At 36.5% G+C, this 18,553-nt stretch overlaps 1 protein-coding gene across 1 annotated transcript in view; it reads left to right on the top strand.

The window, feature by feature from the left end:
* The window catches only part of ACSF3 (acyl-CoA synthetase family member 3), a 226,399-nt gene that overhangs the window by 86,663 nt on the left and 121,183 nt on the right, over positions 1-18,553 (top strand). The gene's annotated exons all lie outside the window — the stretch shown is intronic.

The raw sequence follows: 18,553 nt of genomic DNA, 5'->3' as shown, positions 1-18,553 counted from the left end.
GTTGTAAGGATTAAGTATTAGTAAAGCACAATGCCTTGACCAAAGTGCTATACCGACATTAATAATAATTAGAATTATTATTATTATAGTGTAATAATACTGACTTCCTTGACTTCCTTCTAGTCTCCCCAAAAGTTCATCTTCTACAGGAAGCTTTTCTCAGCCCCTCTAATTCTAGTGTCTTCCCTCTTTTAATTGTTTCCTAGTTATCCTGTATATATCTTGTTGGCATATATTTATTTGCTTGCTGTCTTCCCCAGTAGATTATGAGTTCTGTGAAATCAGGGACTGTCTTCTTTCCTCTTTTTTATATCTCCAGAACTTAGTGTAATTTGGGTATACAGTAGCCATTTAATAAATGTTTATTGACTGACTAACTGTTGTTCATCCTTCATTTTCAAAGAGGACCAATGATACTTGACTTTTGCATGAATTAAATTTAAGTGAGATAGAGTTGCCCAAAGTCATCAGCCTCCTTCTTTTACTGAGTCATGGAATTCCAGGGGCAGGACAAAAGTCAGGACAACTTGTGGTGGTTTGGGATGCAGTAGATCAGCTTGACATAGCTGACTAGCCCTGGTGCTGGAAATCCAGAGGAGAGAAGGGGATTCTTAGAAGAAATGTTTCAAAGGAAGGATCAAGAGGATTTGGCAATGTATTGGAAATGAAGGATAAGAAGAGTAAGGAGTCCACTCTCACATCAAGGTTGCAAACTGGGGTGACTGGTAGAATGGTAATGCCTTCACCAATCATAGGGAAATGAGGAAGAGGAGAGGGTTGGCAATCGGCAACTAATTAACTAGTTGACGCTAATTAATTATGAAAGATAATTAATTAGTTCGGTTCTGAACATGTTAGTTTACCACAGGACATTTTGAAATGCATGATAGGCAATTGGAGATGTGAGATTTAAGAAAGGTACATGTAGAGAAAGGTACTATCTACCTGTCCATTCAGCTGTCTGTCAGGAAGAGAAATATTAGTATGACCAGAGTAATTGAGAAATGCTTGTTAGAGTAGGTAGACTTGGTTGAGCTGAACCCCTTGGGATGGGTTGGATTTATATAAGGAAAAAAGAGGGGGAATTGAATTGCATTTATTTGTCATTTTGTGGGAGGAAATTCAGCAAATTATTAATGTCTAGATCTTCCTTTACCCAGAAAAGGACTAAGAAAGGCCTTTTATAGATGAAAGTTCTTTCAACCTCTCCTGTTGTTTCCTATAAAATGTTTAGGGTTACACTTGAATGCCTGAATACAGTATGAATGAATAAAAAGGTGTTTTTGAGTCTTCATATGGGCAATGTACTAGAGATACCAAAAACAATCCTAGCTCTGAAACCACTTGCAGAATAATAAAGAATAGATAGATAGATATGGATAGATACAGGTATCTATCCATAACTAGATATCACTTTATCTATATCTATTTATATTACTATCATATAAAATGATCTGTATATAGACATAGTTTGATACATATAGGTAGATAATCTAGATATAGATGTAGTGATATTTATATATGTAAATATCTAGATCTCTCTATCTATGAGTTGCACTGCAGGGTATATAGAAGGCCTAGCAGTAAGACATGACAAGGTCCTGAATAGGTGTTAAGTAGGACCGAGTGGTCAAGCACTGCTGGGCTGATGGTGAAGGCCATTGGTCCAAATGTTGCTAGAGTATGGAGAAGAAAGATAAGTCATACATTAACTCATACTTAGTATCATTATCTCGGTCACTGGTATAATAGGATACTTTCATTTTTTAAAAAATTGTATACAGCTTTTAGAGGTGAATTGACAAATAGGTGATGGAAAAGGAAATATAGAAAGTAATTAATAATTTTTCATGGAAATATAAAAATTAATTTTAAATGTAAATATTTGTAAACATACATTGAATTAATTTTGTTGTTTAAAGTTGTGTCATTTTTCGGTGGTGTCTAACTCTTTGTGGCACCATTTAGGATTTTCTTGGCAAAGATACTTAAGTGGTTTTGCCATTTCCTTCTCCAGCTCATTTTACAAATAAGAAACTGAGGCAAACAGGGTTAAATGACTTGCCCAAGTTCACCCAGTTAGTTAGTGTCTGAGGTCAAATTGGAAGGTGAGTCTTCCTGACTCCAGATCCAGTACTCTATCCAAGATGGCACCACCTAGCTGCCCAATTGTTTAAAGTTAAATACAGTTATCTTTAAAATAAACTCACCTTAGAACAACAATAGTTACAAGCTTTGAGTATGAAACTTATCTGGGCAGATTGCCAAAGGTTACTGTTACATTTACTAATGGGAGAGTTCCTGAGCAGAGATCAGAAAACCAAGACATTAAGCTAACTTGTCTCCTCCAGTCATATTGCATAATCATGTTCATATAAATATGCAATTTTTTAAAATAAGATTTTGTAATGAGAAACAAAAGTTTAATAGTGACACATAAAGAATAATCCATTTATATGTATGTATATATACATACACACACCCCCATACATATATATGTGTATGCATACGTGTATTCATAAGTATATGTGTACATATATACAAAAACTCAAAAGTTTAAAGCCACTGATTTAGAGAACTCAAAGACTGATGGTCGGGTACCGCCTTTATTTTTAATACAGTTCTTTATCATGGACATAAAAAAAAATCACAAAACAAAAAAAGCCATACATTTACAATTATTTTCATGTAAAATTAATTTCTACATTCTATGGCTATAAAAGCCCTCTGTCTCCTTCCTATTTTCTGTTTGTTCATTGCAAATTTGTATATATTTTTATTTTAACATAAACATAGTGTGTATATTGTTCTGGTCTGTTACCTCTGCTTCATTTTACTTCATATAAATTTTTTCCCATTTCTTTATTGTCCTTCTATTTATCATTTTAATGGCATTGTAGCATTCCATTACATTAATTTACCATAGTTTATCCAGCCATTTACCAATTGTTGGACATTTAAGTTAAGTTGTTATCAATTCTTTGCAACTACTAATAATGCTTATATGTATATACATATTGCTGTATGTATAAATGCATTCATATATAACAGATATTTCTCTTTTTTTTCTTTTTGCTAATACTCAGGATATCTTGGTATATTTTGAATAATTTAGTCATTGGGTCAAAAGGCCTAGTTATCATTGTGATTCTTGTTGCATACTGCCAGATTTTTCTCCATAAACAATTCTGCCAATTTGCAATTCCATTACCTGTCAATCAACAAATATTTGTTAAATATGCTATATACCAAGTTTTGTGTTATGCCCTGGGAAAACAAAGACAAAAATAAAATGATTCTTGCCCCCAAGGAGTTTATGTTCTATCAAGGAATATAAGTATACCTGGTTCTCCAAATAATGTGTCTTTTCTCATCGATGCAATTCATGATCTACCGCTTACCTAATGGAGTCCATGACCCCTCTGGAGAGAGTGGGGCTGATGACTTTGTATGTCTCTGCCTCACTTAAATCCAATTCACTCGTAAGTCAAAACATCACCCTCCTGATGTCATTGGTCCTTTCTGAGAAGGAGGAACAACAACCAGAGTATATATTCTGTTGTCTTGTTTGGGAGGAAATAATTGTTGATTATAACAGAAGAGTCAGTAGTTTTCTTTTATGAGCTGTGGAGGGCAGGAGAGAGTGAAATGTAATTCTGCTTGTCCCAGAGCAAGTAATTATTTATTCTTAGCTGGTAACATTGAAGCCATTTTGTTAAATCTCCTTCTCTTGCACCTTTCAGGAGGTTAGGGAGCTGCTATACACTTTTGAGGACTAGTTAAATTTTGGCACTACTTTCAAGGCTCTCTGAGAACATTATTTACATTTCAATACTTCAGGAAAAGATATTATTTGCTGGAGAAAATATAAAAGCAAAAGAAATCTAGCTGTGGTACAGCTTTGTTTTGAAAAACTTTATCAGTTATCATTGTATAAGGGACATCTGCTCCTTGGTGATTAACATATTAGATGAATGTCATTTTTTCCTCTCTGATAAGAATTTGTGTTTTTCTTATTGCTTCCGCTAATAAGTCCTGATCTTGCAGTTTTTTTTTAAATCTGAGTTTGTGCTCACTATCTTGTCATTGTTAAAATTATTTGCCCTTATTTCGAACTAACCATTCATTTGTTGGTAGCTTAGATGTTTTCTGCCCTTGGAACTGGTGTGACTGGTCCATGGGGACACTTGACAACAGTCATTGAAGAATCTGTGATTTTGTCAGTTTGGATACTCTCTTTATTGATAGAATCTATTGATTGTCTTTACCACTGAGCATTTATTAAATACCTCCCATGTGCTAAATCCTGAGGATACAGAGAATCAAAAGCGTAGTCCTTGTCCTCATGTCTAATGGGAAAGCCAATATGCAAATACCTATGTTCAGCCAGGATTTACAATGTCAACGGAAGGTCATCACAATCCTTCTGCACCATAGTACACAAATAGTCTTCATGGGCTGATGTGGCCAAAAACTTCGCTCTCACAAGGCCAGTCTCTGAACTAAGCTGAGCTGGTCCTCAAAGAATAGCCAGGCTTTTCTGGCTTGGAGACCCTTCCAGATTGAATATGCTGCTAGCATAGTCTTTGGGACCCCATAGTCACCTCCATCACGTGAGGAGGTATCACAGGAGGACTTTAGGAGGGAAATAGACAGTAAAATGGATCTTTTCAGCCATCTTGATATCCATCCACAGTCAGGAGCAAAGAATCATTCTTGCCAAATTGCTAGGAGCTGAATGGAAGAATGTATATAAAAATCAAAAGACTGCACATGATTTAGAAATGCAATAGAATAGAGCATATATTTAGAACTGGAAGGGGTCACATAGATTATCTAATTCAGCTTCCTTGTCGTGACTTTAGCTAGTCTATAAAGATTCCTTTCTGCTTAGGACAGATTGGGCATAGAATTATATGTATATCTGGCTCAAGTTTGTTTCCTCTGAATGAATGCAGGTTTAGAGTTTTCCAACTGATTGATATATTTGTCTTAGCCAGCTTGTAAAAGTTCCTCACTGATATTCACTGACCTTTTTAATGCCCGAGACATCTCACCCCAGAGCCTTTGGTCCTGAACATCTCCTTGCTGGTGAAAACTATAAGCACATCCTTACACTGTCTGTCCAAGTCCAGGAACCTCAAGAGCTGAGAGTGCACATGGGGCCGCTGTAGCAGCCATTCTTGTGTATAGAATTTGCCTGATAAGCAGTCTGATGTGATTCATGAGTAGAGAGTGTGGTAAAATATACCTGGGTTCATCTATGATACTGTGGTGGTTTATGGGCCATCCTGATAAACCACTCACTGCACAAATGAAAGAAGGGATCCATACATGTGAAGCAGTTTACTCAAGGTCATTCAGTGATGAAGTAGCAAAGCTACATTCATGCCCATGAAGGGTGATGGGAGCATTGGAAAAAAATGTTGTCTAGTCATTTTTCAGTCTTGTCCAATTCTTGGTAATCCGATTGGAGTTTCTGGCAAAAATACTGGAGAGCTTTGCCATTTCCTTCTCCAGCATTTTACAGATGAGGAAACTGAGGAAACAAGGTTCGGTGACTTGCCTAGAGTCACACAGCTAGACGTGTCTGAGGTTGGATTTGAACTCGGGAAGATGAGCTTTCCCTACTCCAGTGAAAAGGAAGCTGATTGTATTAAAAAACCCAAGTTCAGACCTTGATTTTGAGGTTTATGAAGTTTAAGAAGTGTGGCCTTGCACAAGGGCATAACCCCTCACCTCAGTTTCTTCCTCTGTGGAATTGGGGGTTAAACTGGAGGATTCCTTGGGCTCCTTCCCACCCTAGCTCTGGGATTCCACATCCTCTGAAATCCAGAACCCTTTGCTTTGTGCCATCCTGTCTTCTGCCCTCTGAGGAAAGGAGGACATGGAGGAGGGCGGGAGGGACGCCGGAAATAAGGCTTACCTCACAAGTTGTTCTGATCAGATTTAACTGATCTAATCTTGACAAAAGGCAGGATGCTCCATAGTGCTAGGTTCTGATGGTACTATTTAGTCAGGAATATCACTAACAGAGATAGAAATGGCGAGTGATTTATTTAAGTGCCTAGTTCATTAAATAAATAAGATGTTAATAACACAAACAATATAACTTCATATTCTGTATTTGTCCCGTCCGCCAGGTGCTAGTCACCTGATGAGCTCAGGGGCTCTCATTGTGCACCCTGTTCTCCTGGAGATAACTGTAACATTGCCAGAAAGAAAGCGGGAGGGGGGGTGGGGGGGGGGTGAGAGTGGGGGAAGGGAGTATGTTTTCTAATTTTAAATTAAAAATAAAATTTAACTACTTCACACCTGCAGTGGCAAGCTAAAGCCCCCACCTGATTATTTTTCTGCAGTCTTCTTCCTGTTTGCCTGCGTTTCTTTAATCATTTATATCTACAGAGAGTTCTTCCCTGAAACATGCTTAAAATAGGAAAAACCTGGCAGTCCCAATCCCCTTATCGTCTTCACAATCAAAGGGAAATAAGCCTACACTTATTTCCACATGATGAAATAGCTCAGATGAAAAGAGGAATCCATTTGGCTGGTAAAGATGGTGTTGGGTATATTGATTGGTACTCATGGGCTCTTCTATTCCTCCTTATTTGTAAAAATAGGAGGAAATAAAGAAATGGAAATTTATTGTCATATTCCTGGCCCAGACACCTGCCTTAAAGACAAGATTCTTGGTATTTAAATATTAAAACACTATGGATATTGAACTAGTGACAGCTGCTTTTAGAAACCCACATGTTGACCCAGGAGAATTACAGGATAGCCCCAAAGACTGCTTTGGTGATAGCCACTCTGGCATCTTACCCAAAAGCTAAGGACTGCACTTAATTAATATGAAATAAAATAAAGGATGCTAATTTCTTCTCCAGAGTAGCATCACAGTTAAAGAATGTAACTCATAAAACATAGGCTGGCCCTTGGACCAAGTGCCGGAGTCACACATCCATAAGCTTATAAGAATTAGAGTATACTCACTTTTTAATTTGAAGTCTACCTGTGGGTCTTTCTGCTCCGACTTGTACATTAGTCAAGGGCTTTGGTGCTGCCTGATGTTTTAGAATGTACAGGTTGTATTTGTATTTGAAGGCGTGGGAGCTAATATGTGTTTTTATCACATTGGTTTCACTTGAAGATCAAAATATCAAGGCTCCTAACCTGGTGCATTTGATTCTAGGATCAAATGGACCAGGGCAACATTTCCCAAAGTTACTTGATGACAGAAGACTTGGATCTGAAATGTATTGAAAGAACCTGTCAGTGCTGCTGCTAGGGGCCAAAGGCATATGGACTCCCCCAGAGTTAAAGTAGAAATTTTGCACCAAAATAGAAGAAATTAAATCCATTTTCAAGCAAAAAAAAAAAAAAAAAGCCATAAGTCTTGATACATGAGTTCATATATAATATTTCAGAGGGGAAAAAAGATCACTAGCATAGAATTTTTCTAATCCAAACATAAGGAATACCAGGGTTTAGTGGAAGATATTTGAGCACAGCTTTGTAGAGTACAAGATAATGGTCACAGTGTATTAGCATCATCTGGAATTGAGAACACTACTTTCCTATTTTGAAGGACTTTTCAAGACAGGACTTTTCCTTTTCTTTCTAGTCTGTTTCGGGGCTTTGTCCTCTCTAAAAAATGGCAGCCCATTGACTGGCTAGTCTTTGTCAATGTTTGCCAAACCCCTCACCATACTTGAAGAAAGGAGCTGCTAAAATATTTGTGCCACGATCACTCTGGCCTTTTGAAAAGGGAAAATGGAACTGATAACAGCAAATAAATTCAATCTCACCATCCATTTGGGCATTTCCACATGCTTCAGAAACGGGTATTATTTTTCAGAGATAAAATAACAGCTTGTGAGTGTGTTATATATTCATGCTCCAGGCTTTTTCATATTTCCCATGTTTCCCAGAAAGCCTCCTCACTCTCTTGCCATCACCATCATATTATTATTAAGTATACAGTAAAACCTCACTAGACCAGACAAGCTGGGGAAAGGAACTAGACCTGAAGTAATTAAAAAAACCCTGAATTCTAGATTATTTGGGGGCAGGAGTGGTAAGGGGAGAGTGGAATTGGTTTTATCATTTCTAGAGATATCTGGTAATCAAACTTAGGCCAACAAAGTGTAGTCTAGCAATATTTGTAAGGAGACTTCCCTTAATGTTTTAATGTTTGTAAGGAGTTTTAAATATATTATCTCATTTTATCCTCATGATAATGTTGGGGAAGTGGAGAGGCAGGTACCATTATTATCCCCATTTTACAGATGATGAAACAAAGGGAGACAAAAGTTAAGGGACTTTTTCCAGTGTCATACAGATAGTAAGTGTCTGACACAGGATGTGAATTCAGATCTTTCTGATTTATCCATTGCACCCTGTGGCTGCCCTTTTAATTTGTAATTAAGCCAACAACTGTTAATGAGTAAATAAGACATTCTTAAAGACCAAAGACCTGTCTCAATACTTTAGGGTCCTATGATTATTGCCAGGTCAGTACTCCTCTCTCCCAAACTCTGTCAACTTGGTAGATGGTTATGGATTAAATATGCATTACCCTAGAGCTAATCATATGATATGTTTCTCTGAACTTAATTAAGCTGGTCCTTGGACAGCAAGCATTCCTTCTTCTTCTTTTTTTTAATTAAAGCTTTTTCTTTTCAAAACATGTGCATAGGTTCCTTGAAAAACCTTGTGTTCCACTATGCTCAAAAAGTTATCAAACTGTGCATACCCTTTGATCCAGCAGTGTTACTACTGGGATTATATCCCAAAGAGATTATAAAGAAGGGAAAGGGACCTGTATGTGCACGAATGTTTGTGGCAGCCCTTTTTGTAGTGGCTAGAAACTGGAAACTGAATGGATGTCCATCAGTTGGAGAATGGCTGAATAAATTGTGGTATATGAAAATTATGGAATATTACTGTTCTGTAAGAAATGACCAACAGGATGATTTCAGAAAGGCCTGGAGAGACTTACACGAACTGATGCTGAGTGAAATGAGCAGGACCAGGAGATCATTATATACTTCAACAACAATACTAGATGATGACCAGTTCTGATGGATCAGGCCATCCTCAGCAACAAGATCAACCAAATCATTTCTAATGGAGCAGTAATGAACTGAGCTAGCTATGCCCAGAAAAAGAACTCTGGGAGATGACTAAAAACCATTACATTGAATTCCCAATCCCTATATTTATGCACACATGCATTTTTGATTTCCTTCACAAGCTAATTGTACAATAATTCAGAGTCTGATTCTTTTTGTACAGCAAAATAACGTTTTGGTCATGTATACTTATTGTGTATCTAAGTTATATTTTAATATATTTAACATCTACTGGTCATCCTGCCATCTAGGGGAGGGGGTGGGGGGGGGGTAAGAGGTGAAAAATTGGAACAAGAGGTTTGGCAATTGTTAATGCTGTAAAGTTACCCATGTATAAATCCTGTAAATAAAAGGCTATTAAATAAAAAAAAAAAAACAAACCTTGTGTTCCAAATTTTTTCTCCCTCCCTTTCCTCACCCCCTAAACAGCAAGTAATCCAATATATGTTAAACATGTGCAATTCTTCTATACATATTTCCACAAGTTATCATGCTGCTTAAGAAAAATCATATCAAAAAGGGAAAAAATGAGAAAGAAAACAAAATGCAAACAACAACAAAAAAAAAAGTGAAAATACTATATAATGATCCACATTCTGCCCCCATGGTTCTCTTTCTGGGTATAGATGACTCTCTCTATCACAAGACTATTGGAACTGGTCTGAATCCTCTAATTGTTGAAAAGAGCCACATCCATCAGAGTTGATCATCACATATTTTTGTTGTTGATGTATACAATGATCTCCTGGTTCTGGTCACTTCACTCAGCATAAGTTCATATAAATCTCTCCAGACCTCTCTGAAATCATCCTGCTGATCATTTCTTATAGAACAATAATATTCATATACCATAACTTATTCAGCCATTCTTCAACTGAGGGGTATCTACTCAGTTTCCAGTTCCTTGCCACTACAAAAAGGGCTGCCACAAACATTTTTGCACATGTGGGTCCTTTTCCTTTTTTAAAAAAAAGTCTGGGATATTAAAAGAGATATTGAAAAGCTAATATAATATAGTATACTCTTTGGGATATAAACCCAGTAGAAACACTGCTGGATCAAAAGGTGTGCACTGTTTAATAGCCCTTTGGGCATAATTCCAAATCGCTTTCCAAAAAATTAGTTCAGTTCACAACTCCACCAACACTATATTAGTGTCCTAGTTTTTCTACATCCCCTCCAATATTCATCATTATCTTTTCCTGTCATTTTAGACAATCTGAGAGGTATATAATGATACCTTAGAGTTTTCCTAATTTGCATTTCTTTCATCAATAGTGATTTAGAGCATTTTTTTCATATGACTATAAATGATTTCATTTTCTTCATCTGAGAATTGTCTGTTCAGATCCTTTGACTATTTATCAATTGGAGAATGAGTTGAATTCTTACAAATTTGAGTCAATTCTCTATATGCTTTGGAAATGAGACCTTTATCAGACCCTTGGTTGTAAAAATTTTTCTTAGTCTATTGTTTCCCTTCTTAATCTTATCTGCATTGGTTTTGTTTGTACAAAAACTTTTTAACTTAATAATCAAAATTTTCTATTTTGTATTCCATAATGTACTCTAGTTCTTCTTTGGCCCCAAATTCCTTCCTTCTCCACAGATCTGAGAGATAGACTATCCTTTGTTCTTCTAATTTGCTGCTAGTATCACTTTTTATGTCTAAATCATGAATCCATTTTGACCTTATGTTGGTATAGGGTGTTAAGTGTGGTTCAGTGCCTAACTTCTGCCACACTTAATTAATTTCCAATTTTCCCATCAATTTTTGTCAAATAGTGAGTTTTTATCCCCAAAGCTGGAGTCTTTGGGTTTATCAAACACTAGATTACTATAATCATTAACTATTGTATCTTGTGAACCTAACCTATTCCACTAATCGACTACTCTATTTCTTAGCCAGCATCAAATGGTTTTGATAACCACTGCTTTATAATAGTTTTAGATCTGGTACAGTTAGGCCTCCTTCACTGACAGCAATCATTCCTTAAGTACCCACTATGTGCCAAACACTGCTAAATGCTAAAGATTTTTTTAAAAAGGCAAAAAAGACTGTCCCTGCTTCCCAAGAGTTCACAATCTAATGGGAGAGACCACATGCAAACAACTATGAACAAATAAGATATAGACAGGGCTAATTGGAGATAATCTCAAAGGGAAGGCATTATGATTAAGGAAGAAATTTAGGAGGAATGGCTTTTTCAGAAGATGGAATTTTAGTTGAATTTTGAAGGAAAAGAGAAGTTTTCTAGGAGGCAGAGATGAGGGAGTGGAGGTCAACCAATGAAAGGAGTGTTTTATATAAGGAATAGTAATGAGGCCCATGTCAATGGAATTGTAGAGCATTTTAGAAGTATTAAGATAACTAGAAAGAAAGGGGTCAGGTTACTCAGTATTTTAAAAGCCAAACAGAGGTACCCATCACCAGATCTATCACTTTGGTAGAACATGCTGAAGGATCTGTTCTTCCTACATAGACCTAGAGAACCCTACATGACCTTCATGTTAGGATGAGTTACCCAAGTAAAACTTTATTAGCAAGCCAAATAATACTTGAAAATAATTTGTTCTTTTAAATAATTTAAAGTAATCCACTTTCCTAATCTTGTTTGCATAATTAATATGTATTATATCTAAAGAAAAGATTTGATGAACAAAGTTAAACTTCTTTCCCACTCTCTTCCCGAAGTACTGATTAAGAAGGTTTTCTAGTGTTGCAATGTTAAAGCTTAAAATCCTAGTTTGCTAAGAATCACTCTGAACACGTGAGAGCCTCATCATTATTCTCGGCTTGCCAATAAACAACCCCCTGGACTAGAATATGCAGATGCAAAAATGCATTATACAGCAGTAAGCAAATGAACTGCCAAAGACTTTTTTGAGCCAATTGGACAGTAATATGTAAATGAACTGACTGTAATGTCTGTAGCCTTCACTATAATTCTGCGCTTACAACTGAACATATGCAGAAACCATGACTGGTTGTCATCTCCAGGCATGGTCCCAACCTACTCCTGAGACCTCATTACTAAAAATAATCCTGAACACTTAAAAAAAGTATAGGTCATATTGCAAGAAATATGGTAGACGAGCAGTCAGGATTCTCACCTTTAATGCAAAGACCAGTCTCCACCTACTGCTAAACTATGAGAGCAAAGGGTAGAGCACAAACCATGAGACTAAAAAGAAAAGACTCTAGAATAAACCCTATTGATAGAGGAAATAGAAGGATTATTAGATAGTTTTGTTGGGATCAAAACACACTGGCTGTTTGCTTACAGGAATCAAGAAAATGGAAAAAGAACAGAGGGGAGAAGGATATTCTGGTAGAGCTGTAACAGCACCAGAATCTGAGGTTGTCAAGATAGATAGCTGTCTAGATTGTAACATAATGACGGTGGAACTTTTTGATATTATTTTTTATTTTAAAACTGAAGTTTTTATAGAAATTCTACTCTATCTGCCCTCCTAGGTGTTGATTTTGTCACTGGGCTGTTATAGTAAACATTCAAAGCCTCAAGTGTACAGTTATGCAAAGGAGGCACATTTTCGATCCTAAAGATTTTGCAATTTCCAGATTTGTCTAGAGTCTATGGGAACCTCATCCTGGTTCTATGTTGGAGTTCCAAAGCAATTAAAATAATTCTCTATCAGTGATTATAAAGAAGGAAAAGGGGAAATGGGTCAAAAGTGTAATAGGTAATTACTATCTAAAAAATCAAGGAGATGAGTTGCTTATTCTATGAGGTGTCCCTTGCTTAAAAGTCCTGAATGATTCTGTTGCCTATAAAGTAAATTTCAGATTATTTCAGTGGCTTTTAAGACCCTTCATTTTTGGATTCTCTCTGTTCTTCCATGTTCTATACCACTTGGGATAAGATAAGGACAGAGACAGTTGGGGATATAGGATTTTCCAATAGACCCAAACCAGCAGATAATGTCTAATAATGGCCTATTAGCCAGGAATCTTAATCTTAAATATTATATAGCTCTATTGTATTCATCAATGGCTTAGAAACTTGGACACATGTTAGAAACATTGATTATCTAAATGCTTCCCCAAATGTCTATAACTCTAGGAAATCAAGTCACACTTGAAAGTAACACAGAAACAAATGAATGAAGCAATGTGGCACAAGTGTGAGGAGCATTGGGTTTGGAGCCAGGGGATCAAGGGGTACAAATCCCTCCTCTGACACTTCACCACCTGTATAGTCTTGGACAAGTCCCTTAATTTCCCTGAGCCTCAATTTCCCTCATCTGTAAAACAAAAGTATAAGATTAGATGGTCTCTGAGGTCCTTATAGATCTCAGCCCATGCCTCTATGCTTTTGGGCATCTCATTGAAACTTCACTTTAAAGATAACTGAGTCTTGACATGATCCTCTGACAATGCATCCTCTAAACCACTGGGTCTGTAACACTAGACCTTTTGGATGGCATCTGTGCTTTTTCCACTTTATTCTTCTAATTAGGATTGTGACTTCAGATCATAATAAAGTACTCTTAATATATTGTGTGTATTGAAAGATCCCAGTGCTCCCAGTCTAGGTTGTTTATAACAGGGAATTTAATGCTAATCAGTGTTTAAGTACCTGGATTCCCAAGGAAGCATACCAGTATTTGTCAAGGGTTAGCACACTGTAGTGTTAAAATATCATTTCATAAAATGTCTGCTTTTCTTATTCACAACACAATAATAACAGCTGACATTTACATAGGACTTTTAAGGTTTACAGGGTGCTTTTTATATAAAACACTTAAAAATGATGCAAGATCATTTTTCTGTCCTGCTTGTGCTTTGCAGTGATTTTAAAATTTATTCCCCACTGTCACATCTTAAAAAATAAGATATCAACATTATCTTAGCAATATATCACCAGGTCCATGAACACTTTCCATTTTCTCATTCAATCGCAAGTTGTTTTTCTTCTACTTTTTTCTCTCTGGTGGAGTCAACGATATAAGAAGAGCTTAAAATACTTTTCCCAAGTAGGTCTATAATACATAATCTGACACAGATGGTGTTTGGGAAAGGATGTATGTGTTTGAGTAAGGGGTTGAGGCCCATTGCCATGGCACAGCCTTGTGTACATGGGCCAAAGAAGAAAATGATACAACAGTCATTTCCAGCTCACTCCTCAGACACACCCAGGAGGTGAAGATTACCCTTTGGAAGCAGTACATGCTTAGCATAAGTAGCCCCAATATGATTTTTACATTATAGAATCACAGCCCAAATTCAACATTAGGATTATGGAAATGCAGGGAAGCTCAGTCATTGCTGATAGGATACAAACTTGGAGAAGCTTTGAATAACAATATGACAGAATAAAGTAAAGTTATTTTTTAAAAAGACAAAAACATTTCTCTTTGATCCAGTGATTCCACTGTTGGAAATATGCCCCCAAAAGATTATTATTTTTAAGTGTTATTTAAAAACAATGACAAAAGAAAATTATTTGTAGAAAGATAATGGCATTATATGTAATTGCAATCAAAAAATGGCAAAAACTTAAACATCCAACAACAAAAGAATGATTAAATAAAATGTGGTACATTAATATAATGAAATATAATAACATCATTAAGACCAAAAAGTATGAGGTAAAGAAAGAAAGCTAGAAAGACCTTTATGAAATAATGCAAATCTTTTTAAAAATGGAATACAGATGAACTTTAACTATAGAACAGTAAAAATAAATGGGAATGAATTGATAAACAAAGAATCCTAATGAAGACTTAGAGGGAGAAACTGAAAAATTGTTGCAATACTTTATGCATTGGAATTAATTAATTTGAATTTAAATAGCTACTAACTAAGTTTGGTTGATTATATCGATGTTCAATAATAAGTTTTTAGTAAAGCATTAATTTGTTTAAAAAGAATGGGAAAAAGGAATGCCAGCCATTTTTGTAAAGGACCAGGAAGCCCTTGTTTCTTAGAGACATGAACAGAACCACTCCTCCAGGCTTTTCTTTGCCAATGACTTGCTTAGTTATGTACTTAGCCTATTGAAGTTGGAGTTGAAGTAGTTGGAAGAGATTCTGAAATAAGATAATTTGATGGTGTTGCAGGAGAACAGAGAAGGGGATAACAGTCTATACAAACTTTCCATTCTCATTCTCATGTTAAAGCAGAAGACTCTTCAAATTTTTTGTGTCTTGAACCCTGTTGGCAGTCTAGTGAAGTCTCTGAAAGCCCTTCTCAGAATCATATTTTTAAATACATAAAGTTAAATTCATAAGATCATAAGGAAAACCAATTAGATTAAAATGTGGTTATCAAAAAAAAAAAAAGTTCATGAATCTCAGGTTAAAAACTATTTCTGAAAGGTAACCTAAATGCAGCATCCTTTCACCTGAATCTGAAAAGCTTTAAAAAGTCTCCCTTTGGGGTTGGCATTGTGTATTGCTTTTCCTGATTCATTATTCACCCATTGCTCCTGTTAGGCAGGATGGGTTCCCTGAAAGCATTTCTTTATCTTAACCTTCAGGTGAATCTTCTACCAGCAAAATGCTCCAGACTCTTAAGTTTCTGAGATATACTTCAGTTTATCTCTTTACTCATCCTTAGCCAGATAGCCTTTTATAATCTCCAGGCACTCTAGGCTAATGGAAGTTTTTTCCTGGAATTAGGGGATGGAGTTAATGGGGTGTGTACATGAGCTGCAAATTGAGTCCATCTTCTCTTAAAAGTGACCCATCTGGGTTTGATTGTTTCTGAAATAAAATGAACAGAACTCTTGATCCTTTAAAAAAAAAAAAAAAAAAAGGATGGGGGGAGGTAGGAGAGGTGGTGGTGGAAAAGGACAAATATTAAGACATTTTATTTGATTGCTTACTGATTTGTTTATTTGGACCCTCAATCAACTGAGACCATTTCTATCCTCATACCTATTCACCAAATTTTGGATCCTCCAGCTGGCTGCTTTTTCTCTTAAGAGATTGTAGCCATTCTTTCAGGGATATGATGCTACAGCTTCCTCAGCAAACTTCTTCCAAGAGTTTCCTTCCTTTTCTAAGATGATGCCTGCAAGGCCTGAGTCTCACTCTCATTATTTGGTTTAGAAGTCTTAATATCCTTCTGTGAACACATCCCTAAATCCTGGAGAAAGACTGCTCCCGAGACTTCTTTCTCCCTACATAAAATGAAGTATGGGGGCTTTGAATCCGAAGTCATACTGCCCTCGTGGCTCCCACTCACATTTCCTTTTCCACCCACCCAGGACTGCCAATGGCTAACTACTTGGCTAGCGCTGATCTTTGCATCTTCTCTCTGGGTTCTATGCAGGAGGGGGTTAACTTTCCCCTGCATCGAATATTTGTTTGCTTTGTTTGGTATGATGCATATTTCATATGCTGTAGCTTCCCAGCTGGCAGAAGCCTGTAAACCTTGTAAGCATATCGGGTATTGTCTCTTTATTTATTTATTTTTTATTTTTTTCCCCCAAATCGCTCACTTACACGAGAGCCAAACACCAGTCATTGACAATAGGGGTCTATCAATAGATAAATGGTTTCACAGCTGTATATAATGCTACACTATAACCAGAGCTTTTATATGAAATAATTTTCTCGTGCTGAGGATGCAAAGAGATCCACACAGGATGTGTAGATCACAGGGGCTGGCAGCAGGAGGACACTGCCAGGATGGGGTCTCTGCTTCTCTCTCTATTTCTTCCCTTTTAAAAAAAATTAATTATCTTGTTGTTTATCCATATGCAAGCTGTCATTCTGGACAGCAAACTGCTCTGTTATTGCTTCTCCTTTCTACAGCCACCAGTACCTCCCATCCTCTCCTTCCCTTCCTTTTCTTCCCTTCCCCATCCCCCACCTCCCAATATCGCCACCATCTGTTACTTGGTTGAGTGTGACCAACTGCTGTACCTTGGAATACATGCAGAGGGAAGTGGTAAGGGAGACTGAGGGGAGGACATGAGATACTGGGAAGAAAGCCCAGCAGGGGCCGGACAGTGCTAGGGAAGAACAGAAGGCACCCACTCCAATACACACTGGGAACCATAAACTTGACTGTGTACCTTGACTTTGGGGGTGTGGTAGATTTACCATCTATATGAAAAAAAAATATGACCAGGAGACAGCTCAGACATTGACTTAGGAATCCAAAAAAAAAAAACCTATATCTAAAGTCATTCTAGCTCTATGGCTACAATTCGGTTCTCCTCTACTCCTGATTTAGAAGTATAAAGGTAACCTCTTGACTGCTTCAAGTCTTTATATTTATCTTTTCTGTACAATCTCTGCAAAAAAGGGGTTACAATCCTCATTTTGCTGTTGACTTGGTATATCACTTAATTTCTCCAGGCTTCTTTTTTTATGTACAAAATAGATGTAATAATGTCTTTCTCTGTCCTAGTGTCCATGATACTGTGGGTCCTCTGTGAGGACACTGTCCAAAAATTCTGGGAATTGTGAGAATCACCCAGGCTGTGACTAACTCATTCTTTTTTTTTTAAATACATATTTTCATTGACATGGTTTGAAGTGTTTTTTAAAATCCTACATTTCCCAATAAATCTTTTCCTCCCCACACCCCACAAGAGCTATCCTCTTATAACAAAGAATAAAAAAAGAAGGGAGAAAAAACAGTCCTGCAAAACTAATGACATTTCTCATTCTTATTGCAATCACATATATAGCACATTTTCATGAAATTCTTAGTAGCTTTGTCAACGGCTTTCTTCCCTGTATACCTAGGGCACCTTAGGGCATTTTGCTTGAAGTAAATGGTAGTTAAAGAAGTAAGTCAAACTTTTCAATCACAACTACAGTACAATATCTCTAAAAAAGGAAAGAGCTAAACCCCTACCTGGGCAATTCATTTCTCTTATGACACTAGAAAATGAGCAGATTTAAAATCTATCAGTAAGGAAAAATTATTAACTGGTTACATTTTTGCCAGTGCTTATACACAATAAAAGATATAAAAATTAACATATGCCTCGACCCAATAATTCCATTATCCTGAAAGTCTTGTGGGTTTTTTAAGAGCTTTCTGTTTGAAGATTTTCATCATAACATTATCCATGACCACAAAAAACAAAAATAGCTCCCCAAACTGGAAATAACCTAAATCTGCAACAGTAGGAGTTAACTATGGGACATTAAAACAATGGAGTCCTGACATGCCATTAAGACCACTGTGTGTAAGAAATACAAAGAAATATGGAAAAACTTTTGTGAATTAATACAAAGGAGGAAAAAAGCAAAAGCAGAAGAATGGAGGGTAACCTTTCAACCATAGAAAAGGAAAAGTGACCAAGAATGAATGGTCAAAGGACATTGATGAGGAAAACTTATAGGAGAGAATTGAAAAAAATGTTATGATACTTTATTCTTCATAGTTAACTATTATAAATGTTCATCATCTCATATTAGCAGCTTTAGTT

Source organism: Sarcophilus harrisii, chromosome 2, assembly GCF_902635505.1.
Source record: "Sarcophilus harrisii chromosome 2, mSarHar1.11, whole genome shotgun sequence".
Lineage (NCBI taxonomy): Eukaryota > Metazoa > Chordata > Mammalia > Dasyuromorphia > Dasyuridae > Sarcophilus > Sarcophilus harrisii.
The sequence above is the reverse complement of the archived record's forward strand: the minus strand, read 5'-3'. Positions and strand labels throughout refer to the sequence as shown.